Below are 12,020 nucleotides of genomic sequence, written 5' to 3' on the forward strand. Positions count from 1 at the left end.
CCCGTCCCAGTTCAAAAATAATTACAAAGTGAATAGCTACAACACTAGAAGACCGGATCTTAATTTTTTTGGGATAAATCTTACTGACACAAAAAGGGGTAAATTATACTGTTATCGCAGCTAAGAATAACGTTAAAGGCATCGCTTCTAGTGCTGTTATTGATGGAACATATGTGCTTGTAGGTTGTAGATTTGACTTTACTGATAACTCTGGTACCGCGCGCCGCGCAATTTGAATCCGCGCCAGACGTCATGGACGTCGAGACCCCTAGAGATCTCTACAGCATCGCGCCGTAATCCGTGCCGGCGCGCGCCTCCTGGTCCGCATTTAGTGTGAGGGCGCCACAGTGGAACACGTGGTCCAGCGGCCAATAGTGGCGCCCCCGATAGCGTAGTTAAGCACCTGCCTCCCGCTCAGGCAGATCCCTCATCTCCGCTCCATCCAATCCAAGGCCCACAACCGCCTCCGACTCCTCAAACTCCTCTCCGGCCGGACATGGGGGCTCTCCGGCCGGACATGGGGGTTGCACCCCTCTACCATCCTCCACACCTACAAATCCTTAATCTGTCCCATCCTCGTTATGCCAGTCCTGCCTGGATATCTGCCCCCCCCCCCCCCCCAAATTCTATAAGTCCCTCCAGATCCTTGAGCGTCATGCACGCCGCCTCGCCTTCCGTATACGCCTCCCGTCCCGCACGCGGATCCTCTATGGTCTCATTCCTTTCCCCCATCTGCACCTATTCCTCGAACATATCCGCATCCTCTACACCTCCCGCCGTCTTGAAACCCCTCACCCCCTGGTTGCTCCTCTCCTCTCCGATTCCCGCCCCCTGCCACGTCCATGGACCTTCCATCAAGCTACGCACCCCCTTGAAGATGTCTCCCGCAGTCGGAGACGAAACTTTGGGAATCACCTCAGAATTCATCAACCGACCACGGCATGACAGCCCCGATAACTATAATGGACATGATATTTCCGGCCGTGAAAGTTTACATTTTAGTTATCTGCAACTGATGCGTCACCCATTCTGCGAACTGTACCCGACGGTCTGGGTCATCCTCATTCAGGTGTTAGAGCAGCTGAATTTTGTACGGGTGCCATTTGTGCTGCGATAAAATTCGCAGTATGGAAGTCCGGCTAACCTTACATTCTTGTGACAGGCGACGCGTACTCCGTTGCGGACTCTTGCTAAATGATGCCAACACGCTCAATGTTGTTGCTTCATCGGTGGCGGATTTTGGTCTTCCAACCTTAGGCTTATCTGCGTCACAACCTGTTTCTCGGAATTTGGCCAAAAGCTTGGCAACTGCGCTGTGAGTGATGGGCTGTCTGGTTGGGTGACGACTGTTGAAATCCTCAGCAATGACCCGTGCGCTTCTTTCTCCTGATATAAAGATGATTTCAATGCGTTCTTCATGTGTTACGGACATTTTGTAACCGGTAAATAAGGAAACAATGAAGTAAACGTTAGCATTAGTAAATGATACCTAACAGTTAATCACATGTAACATATCAGGCATGGGATATTCACTTTGCACCGCTTTAGACTCCATTTCATGACTTCTCAGTACGTAATACTCACGATGCCGAGCGTCCCACTGCTGCCGCAAGTAATTGACTATAACCCGAGAATGAATAAAGCTATGTTTAAAATAACAAGGGCATTGTTTTCTGGTGAAATTCTCTATTGTTTGATATGTCACATGACCAAATTCCCATTTGAAATTTTGGAGTTGTATCCAAGATGGCGGCTTTCAAGATGGCCCCCATGTTGGTGACATAGCCTATAAAGTTTCCCCGTTCCCGTTCCTCGTGTGTAGGGACTCTGTTTCCTTGTTTGCCACTCCATTTGGATTTTATCAGGGTGTTTCCGGACTTTTGGACCACCCTGTATATTTTTGTGTAAAGGATGTGGTTGCTGAGAAGATGTATCACTTGTTGGTGACTTAACTGTGTATTGTCGTAAATAAAGCGTTGACTTTGAATAAAAAGAGTACACATTAATCTTGTCAGAAGCCGAGAAGCGATTCTTTTTTGTGATGTAGCTCCGTGCGGCACTCTGGTATGCTATCTGGGTGACCTGCGACGCCGCTGGGCCTCTGTGTGTCTCTGTGATTCGTAACTCTAACCAGAGTTAAAGACGTGTTAGATTAAGTAACGCAAAATTGACAAACGTCAAGCAACATTGATTTGTAGTTACTTTATACGTAGGTGACGAATATAGTGCGAGACTGAAAATGACATATTTTAACAGTTTGGTATAAACCACGCGTATGCTCAGAAATATTAAAGGGGAAATATTCGGATAACTACTGTCCGTCAGCTCTCCTGCCTGCATTGTACATTCTGCTGATAGTCGTGCGTTAGCACTTTGCTCATACACCAGGTATAAAAGGGCTGTGCGTTGGCGAAACTTTCACTTGCACTCAGGTGATTCGTGTGAAAAGGTCTGCGACATGTTCACCGCCACACGACTTTCAACGCGGAATAGTAGCTGCAGCTAGACGCACGGCTCATTCCATTTCGGAAATCGTTAGGCATCTGCTGTGCCGAGATCCAGTGTCAAGAGCATGCGGAGAATACTACGTTTCAGGCATTATCTCTCAACATGGACAACGCAGTGGCCTACAGCATTTGCGTACAGTTGTCAGGGCTAACAGACTGGCAACACCCCGTCAAATAGTCGCAGAAATCAATGTGGAGCGTACAAAGAACGTATCCGTTAAGACAGTGCCGTGAGATTTGGGGTTAATGACCTATGGCAGCAGAGGATCGACACGAGTGCCTTTGTTAACAGCACGACATCGCTCGCAGCGCCTTACTGGGCTCGTGGCCATATCGGTTGTACCCTAGACTACTGGAAGACCGTGGCCTGGTCAGATGAATCCCAATTTCAGTTGGTAAGAGCCGATGGTTGGCTCCGAGTGAGGTACAGACCTCACGAAGCCATGGACCCAAGTTGTCAACAATATACTGTTCGAGACTGGTGGTGGCTCGTTAAGGGCGTGGGCTGTATTTACAGGAATGGACTGGCTCCTCTGGTTCAACTGAACAGATAATTGACTGGAAATTGTTATGTTCGGCTTCTTGGAGACCACTTGCAGCCATTCATTGATCTAATGTTCCCAAACGACTATGTATTTTCTATGGATGATTCACGACTGGTTTGAAGAATATTCGAGTGAATGAGTTCTCCACCAACTTCGCCTAACATGAATCCCATCGTACTTTAATGGGACATAATTGAGAGATCGGTTCGTCTGCAACACCATGCACCGACAATACTTTCGCAATTGTGAGCGGCTGTAGATGCAGTATTGATCACTATGTAACCTCCCCCTCACTTATCGACCTTAATGACAGTGAAATCGAATTATATTACTTTAATGCTGGCGTTTGAATTTCAACGACACTCAGGTTCATTTCGGAAAAGGAAGGGACCCTGCTTGGCAATGAAATTGGGACAATGAGCAACAAAGGTTCATGCTACGTTGCTGTAATTTTGTGATTTGAACAGTTTGAAAAGCTGAGGTCTGCCATACAGTTCTGAAACTTTACGTGCTTTTAGTCTTCCTTGTTGGTTGATTGAAGGTTTGAAGTCGCCGATCGAGGAGGTGGCGACAGTCACTCATTGTCGGCCGTCGCTGTTGCAGAAGCTGGATGCTGGCGCGCCTTCTTCTCGACACGGTCACCAGGCGAAACGGGCTCTTGATGTGTGCCAGCTAATGCTTCCCGTCCGCGACACCGTGCTAGAAACTACCATGGCCAGTCGATCGCAATTACATGCTGCCAAACCCCGAAAGCCCGGCAACTTTCGGGAGCGTCACACAACACACCTGCTCAATCGCACTACTTCAACCAGACTCCCTCCGCTCTGCCCGCGCTCCACGCGGCAGAGTTAACACTACCAAAGATCCTAAACACTTTGGTTCTCCACACGACCTATCGATGTAATGGTTCGATAGCATAGTTTCCCTAGGCCAGACCCAGCGTAAAAATACAAATAATCTTTACACAACAAACCAATTATACATCGACATAAATGCATATATATACAAATAGTAAAACAATTACAATATACAAAGACACAGAAAAGTCATATATTCAGGTAACAAAAATAAGGAAAAAAATTATAGTACAATAGATGGAAATACGAGGATATGCATTTCCGGCGTTACAGCTACTGCTGCAGAGGATTTCCAACGAACTGTTAAGTCCATTCCATGCAGAGTTACTGCACTGCACCAGGCATAAGATGGTCCGACACGATATTAGGAGGTATCCCATGCCTTTTTCCACATCTGTGCATGTCTTACCCAAGAATCGTGAGAAGAAGATCAGATTGGATGAAGTACAGATGTAGGAGTCTTTTATTTGTCCCTCAGTCCAAACACGAATGGAATGGGACAGAGAGTTTCTAATGTTAATGGGAAGAGCTTTCTCTCACGGAGATGTAGATCTTCATATACCTGCAGCATCGAATGAGTATTGGCAGTGATAGTGATGGTAATAAGTAGCAGATATGGTTGACAGTATACTGGAAGAAAAGATGACGAAAGAGAATGCAAATATGAATGACGTTCTTAGAATCAGAGGAAAAACGAGTAATTTTCCTTGTGACACCAATCTATAATTAGCTGGGTCCCTGTATCCACGGAGAAACGTAGACTTCTATTTCTCTCGTGATAGTGTTGTACTTGCAGTTTATCTATACGGTTTTCATTTCATCTAGAGAAACCGAGCACCGACGTGAATAATACAGTGGTTGTGATGTCTCTGTCACTCTAAAAAGTCTTCATTTAATACTATGGGTTTCCACGTTATTTCGCATTTTAAATAACAAGTACACTGTTTTCGTTCTATTGATTATTTCACATGATCATTAATGAACACAATAAGACTTAAAGTTATGTGTTCCACACCGAACTTCACTAATTCCCACTATATCCAACTTTAACCAATCCATTTCCCTTTTTAAATTTTCTTACCTGCCCGATTAAGGGATCTGACATTCCACGCTCCGATCCGTAGAACGCCAGTTTTGTTTCTCCTGAAGGAGAGACTGTAGTCAGGGAAAATCTACACTGATAGACTGGGATACTGAATAGCAGCAAAAACTCTCTGCTGATCTACTAGATCTATTGATACGTAATTAGGATGGTTTCAGAATACATCGTTCTTGTGCAACGCAGCTAGCTCTTTATTCGCACGAAGTAATGGCCGCTATCGACAGGGGATCTCAGGTTGATTCCGTATTTCTAGATTTCCGGAAGGCTTTTGACGCCGTTCCTCACAAGCGACTTCTAATCAAGCTGCTGGCCTATGGGGTATCGTCTCAGTTGTGCGACTGGATTCCTGATTTCCTGTCAGGACGGTCGCAGTTCGTATACGGCAAATCATCGAGTAAAACTGAAGTGATATCAGGTGCTCCCCAGGGAAGCGTCCTGGGACCTCTGCTGTTCCTGATCTATATAAATGACCTGGGTGACAACCTGAGCAGTTCTCTTAGGTTGTTCGCAGATGATGCTGTAATTTACCGTCTAGTAAGGTCATCCGAAGACCAGTATCAGTTGCAAAGCGATTTAGAAAAGATTGCTGTATGGTGTGGCAGGTGGCAGTTGACGCTAAATAACGAAAAGTGTGAGGTGACCCACATGAGTTCCAAAAGAAATCCGTTGGAATTCGATTGCTCGATTAATAGTACAATTCTCAAGGCTGTCAATTCAACTAAGTACCTGGGTGTTAAAATTACGTACAACTTCAATTGGAAAGACCACATAGATAATATTGTGGGGATGGCGAGCCACGGGTTGCGTTTCATTGGCAGGACACTTAGAAGATGCAACAAGTCCAATAAAGAGACAGGTTACACTACACTCGTTCGTCCTCCGTTAGAATATTGCTGCGCGGTGTGGGATCCTTACCAGGTGGGATTGACGGAGGACATCGAAAGGGTGCAAAAAGGGGCAGCTCGTTTTGTATTATCACGTAATAGGGGAGAGAGTGTGGCAGATATGATACGCGAGTTGGGATGGAAGTCATTAAAGCAAAGACGTTTCTCGTTGCGACGAGATCTATTTACGAAATTTCAGTCACCAACTTTCTCTTCTGAATGCGAAAATATTTTGTTGAGCCCAACCAACATAGGTAGGAATGATCATCAAAGTAAAATAAGAGAAATCAGAGCTCGAACAGAAAGGTTTACGTGTTCGTTTTTCCCGCGCGCTGTTCGGGAGTGGAATGGTAGAGAGATAGTATGATTGTGGTTCGTTGAACCCTCTGCCAAGCACTTAAATGTGAATTGCAGAGTAATCATGTAGATGTAGAAATACATAGAAAGAAGGATCCTTTATTGTATGATTATATGATAGCGGAACAAACACTGGTAGCAGTTACTTTTGTAAAATATCTGGGAGTATGCGTGCGGAACTATATGAAGTGGAATGATCATATAAAATTAATTGTTGGTAAGACGGGTGCCAGGTTGAGATTCATTGGGAGAGTCCTTAGAAAATGTAGTCCATCAACAAAGGAGGTGGCTTACAAAGCACTCGTTCGACCTATACTTGAGTATTGCTCATCAGTGTCGGATCCGTACCAGGTCGGTCCGCATCTCGTGGTCGTGCGGTAGTGTTCTCGCTTCCCACGCCCGGGTTCCCGGGTTCGATTCCCGGCGGGGTCAGGGATTTTCTCTGCCTCGTGATGACTGGGTGTTGTGTGATGTCCTTAGGTTAGTTAGGTTTAAGTAGTTCTAAGTTCTAGGGGACTGATGACCATAGATGTTAAGTCCCATAGTGCTCAGAGCCATTTGAACTGTATCAGGTCGGGTTGACAGAGGAGTTAAAAAAGATCCAAAGAAGAGCGGCGCGTTTCGTCACAGAGTTATTTGGTACGCGTGATAGCGTTACGAAGATGTTTAGCAAACTCAAGTGGCAGACTCTGCAAGAGAGGTGCTCTGCATCGCGGTGTAGTTTGCTGTCCAGGTTTCGAGAGGGTGCGTTTCTGGAGGAGGACTCGAATGTATTGCTTCCCCCTACTTATACCTCCCGAGAAGATCACGAATGTAAAATTAGAGAGATTCGAGCGGGCACGAAGGCTTTCCGGCAGTCGTTCTTTCCGCGAACCATACGCGACTGGAACAGGAAAGGGAGGTAATGACAGTGGCACGTAAAGTACCCTCCGCCACACACCGTTGGGTGGCTTGCGGAGTATAAATGTAGATGTAGATGTAGAAATAACCCGAACTCACTGCCGCAGAAAAGTCTCCCACTGTTTGACTATTGATGCTTCAGCTGAAAACAGCATGCCTTCAGAAACCAGTGAACTCTGTTCCTCGCGGAACTGAGATCATTATGAAGGCTAGGGGCGGTGCTACAGGGTGTTAGCGTGACGTCTCCTGTGTAGCTCTTTTCTGTGTGGCGTGCCTAGTTCATATTCTTGAAAACAATCCCGGCAGAGAAACAGAAAAAAAGTAAATATTCATCTTGCAAATAACAGCTTGTTTGCCCGTCTTTAGAATAAAATACGTCACTGATTCTGTGTATCAGGGATCGGACAATTTGTTGATAGGTTTGTGGAGGAGTGTGGCATTAGATGCCTACGCGTAGGTCATGTAATTCGCGAAAATAAGGGTCGGTTGATTTCCGTACGCGATAATGAAGCCCGATAGCGACTATGACGAAGAGGATTTACATCAGACGAATCTGGTCGGCGCGACATCAATGGGAGTTCACTATAATACTCTTCAAACCAGTAACATGGTTCTGACTTCGAGAACCGGACAATTATACAACTGACAGGTGATAGCGCCGTAGGGGAAGACATCAAGCATGAAGGGATGCAGGTGGTTTGCAGCTGTCAGCGTGTCTTCGATTACTACCACAGGTCCCATGCAATGCCAGGAGAATGACTGCTACCACCAGCCTGAGTCCGTGGCGCGCTGCGTTTCAAGCCACCGTTCACCTCGATGACTGAGTTTATTGAGACGACCATCGACCCAGTGTAGCAAATATCTGATACACCCGAAGAGCCGACACGTTTCCATTGATTGATCGACGGTCGAATCACGATGGTCCCGTGCCCACTGTAGTCATAATTGACGATGTCACTGGGTTAACATGTGAACACGTAGGGGTGGTCGGGTGTAGAACTCCATGTTTAACAATGTAAGATGAACGGTGTGCTCCGAAACACTTGTGCGTGCGCTATAATTGTGCTCTTTCGGCAGAGATGCAACAGATCACCGTCTGTCCCACTTTAGAGAGCACAGAAGCCTTCGAAGAGTCGTGGACGTCCAACCATTTAACGCCCAGTGTTAATTTCACTCTTTACTTCTTTCTGCAGATGCCTACAACAGTAGCACGTGAACATTCGACCAACTTCGCCGTTTTCGAGATAGTCGTTCACAGGCTCTGCGTAATAATAACCTGTTCTTTGCCAGAGTCGCTTATCTCAGTAATTTGCCCATCTGCAGCCCATATCTTCACTAGGATGATCTGCCATTCGTGTCTGTTCCGCTTATATACTTTTGTTACCGCGTCAAATGCTTGCAACGCCACCAGGTGGCATCCAACGTCGAGGAGGACAGTGATCATAATGTTTTTGCTGGTCACATGAGTCTTTAAAGTGAAACACAGTTGCACCAGCGGAAAAATCATCCTATCAGAGCACAAAAAAGTCCATAATACCCCTATTTAAAAGATTATGACTGAAAATTTGGTAACCAGCTACCACATTCTATCTTGCTCATCACCTTTAAAATTTTTCTACAGATCTTGGCATGCGAACATATTCGCGCCATTTTTAACATGCAACTCACTTTTCACTCCCACAACCTTCCCTAAATGTAGCTCGCTCACACCCATTAGCCCATCGCTGTAAGTCTCTCATACCCATCCACTTCCACTTTCCCGTTCTCACTTATTCATACCAACTTACTGTCATCATCTCTTTGTGTCCATCTAACAGTCACTTCCTTCTGTGCTACTACTACTGTCTCCTCTCACTATTGACATCTCCCTCTTGTTCTCTCTTACTGCTACTATCTCATTCACTCCTTCCCACTGTTGCTGTCTCTTCTCACTGCCACTATCTCTTTCTTCCTCGTTGCCATTGTCATAGATTCTGTCTCTCATTACCACTGGCTTTCACCGACTTCCACTTTCTCCTTCTCTTCATCCCCGCCCCACTGGCACTGTTTCTTCACTCTTTTCCTAATACTGTTCTGTCATCTATGTTCCGCCACCAATGTGTCCGCCTCTTTCTCACACACTGCCATTGAATTCTTTGTTCTTTCTATATCACAATCATTTTCTTCTATCTTCCAATATTTATTACTTTTTCGCCTATTTCCGACTGCCAAAGCCTCCTTCGCTGTCAGCATAAAAACTGTTGAGAAAAATTTTAATAGTGATGAGGAAGGTAAAATGAGACAGCTGGTACCCCACTTTTTTGTGATCCGATAGGAGCATTTTTCGCTGGTTCCCTTCCTTTCTTTGCCACAGAAGGGCATACCATTCGTATGGAAAGAGCTTTATGGGTCAGTAAAATTCTGATAGTTTACTTACATGAAACTCAAATAACCCAAAACTAATTTCACACCTCAGTCTAGATTTTACTGCACAAGAATTTTGCAGGTGTTTCAGTACTGCAATATGACGTTTCCAGAACCCTTCAGATGACTAGGGAACACTTTATAGGATAATTATCCGCCATACGTCACTTCAGAAACTACTTTTTCGCCTCACAAATAAGGTAGAAAAACCACCTAGTATTAGATCTTAGTCACACCTGAAGTAAGTAATTTAGTAAAAGTAAATTAATCATTCGAGGAACAAATTACACATATTCAGGAGAAACAGAACACCTTGAATGACTAGAGATACGATGTACATGTTCAGGACATGTACATTAATACGAGGCTTGGAACTTTAATAGTGACAACTACTTATTTACAGCTCGTACAAAATAGATAGGTGTTTCAAAGTTTTACTGACCTCCAAAGTAGTCACCAGTACTGTGTATAAGCCGTTGCCAGCGATGTGGAAAAACGAACAGCATAGAGACAGAAGTGATGACACTTTCTGCAGGACCTGACCATCATTTTGCAGTAAAATGCTCAAGCACGCACAGTGCAAGTTGTTACTGATTTGTTTGACTGATGCGGCTGCTAACAAGGGAACCTCCCCATCGCACCCCCCTCAGATTTAGTTATAAGTTGCCACAGTGGATAGGCCTTGAAAAACTGAAAACAGATCAATTGAGAAAACAGGAAGAAGTTGTGTGGAACTGTGAAAAAATAAGCAAAATATACAAACTGAGTAGTTCATGGGAAGATAGGCACCGTCAAGGAGACTCGGAACGCAGGAGCGCCGTGGTCTCGTGGTAACGTGAGCAGCTGCGGAACGAAAGGTCCTTGGTTCGAATCTTCCATCGAGTGAAAAGTTTAATTTTTTATTTTCAGTTTATGTGACAAACTCTTATGTTTTCATCACTTTTTTTGGAGTGATTATCACATCCACAAGAAAACCTAAATCGGGCAAGATAGAAGAATCTTTTTACCCCTTCGCCATGTGTACAAGTTAGGTGGGTCAGCAACATATTCCTGTCATGTGACGCACATGCCGTCACCAGTGTCGTATAGAATATATCAGATGTGTTTTCCTGTGGAGGAATCGGTTGACCTATGACCTTGCGATCAAATGTTTTCGGTTCCCATTGGAGAGGCACGTCCTTTCGTCTACTAATCGCACGGTTTTGCGATGCGGTCGCAAAACACAGACACTAAACTTATTACAGTGAACAAAGACGTCAATGAACGAACGGACAGATAATAACTATACAAAAATAAAATTTTCACTCGAGGGAAGACTTGAACCAAGGACCTCTAGTTCAGCAGTTGCTCACGCTAACCATGGGACCACGACGCTCCTGAGCTCACTTTGTCCATGATGTTGCATATACGACCCGTGGACTAATCAGTTTGTATATTTTGCTTATTTTTTCACAGTTCCACACAACTTCTTCCTGTTTTCTCAATTGATCTGTGTTCAGTTTATCAAGGCCTATCCACTGTGCCAACTTATAACTAAATCTAAGGGGGGTGCGATGGGGAGGTTCCCTTGTAAGTGCTATATCACCTACTACACTCCCCTGACCTAAGTCCTCGCAAGTTCAACTCGGTTTCTAAACTGAAGGAAACGGCATTCGCTTCAGAACTGCTACAAATTCGTCGGGCAATAGATCGCGCCGCTCGAACTGTCAACACAACTGACACTGCAAAGATTATCCTACGACTTCTTCATCGCTGGCAACAGGTTATACACAGTGCTCGTGACTACTTTGAAGGCCAGTAAAACTTTGAAACACGTATCTATTTTGTACGAGCTGTAAAGAAATAGTTGCCAATATTAATGTTCCAACCCTCGTATGTTCTGCAGAAATGGTTATCGTTTCAGTCACCTCGGTTCAACGTGTGTCCTGCTGCCTAGTAGACACAGGGTCCGCCATGGGCCCTGGTAACTTGTTCCATGCGTGATGACATCGACGCGTATAAGACGCGGATGGCGTCCTTTGGTATAGCCATTCATGCTGCACTCACCCGATTTCAAAGTTCATCTGTGGTTGTTGGCACTGTGTCACAGCGCTGCACCCGTCGTTTCATCATATTACACACAATTTCGATTGGCGACAAGTCTGGTGATCTGGCGGGCCAGGACAAAAGGCAGACATCCTTTGACACCAAGAAGACACGTGTTCCTGCAGCAACATGTGGTCCTGTACTGTCTTGCTGAAATTTGGTGTCTGGAGGTGTTGTACAGAGAGGGTATGGCTACGGGTCGCAGGATGAAATTCACGTAGGTCACACGGATCACAGTGCCATTGACACGCGATTTGTGGTTGTTTCCAGTAGCACCCCACATCATGAGGTCTTGAACCAGTGCCGTATGTCTTGCGTGAATGCAGTCACTGTGATGCCGCCCCCTCTGTCTCCGGTGAACCAAAATGGTCTGGAATCAT

This window comes from Schistocerca nitens, chromosome 1 (genome assembly GCF_023898315.1).
Source record: "Schistocerca nitens isolate TAMUIC-IGC-003100 chromosome 1, iqSchNite1.1, whole genome shotgun sequence".
NCBI classification, from domain to species: domain Eukaryota; kingdom Metazoa; phylum Arthropoda; class Insecta; order Orthoptera; family Acrididae; genus Schistocerca; species Schistocerca nitens.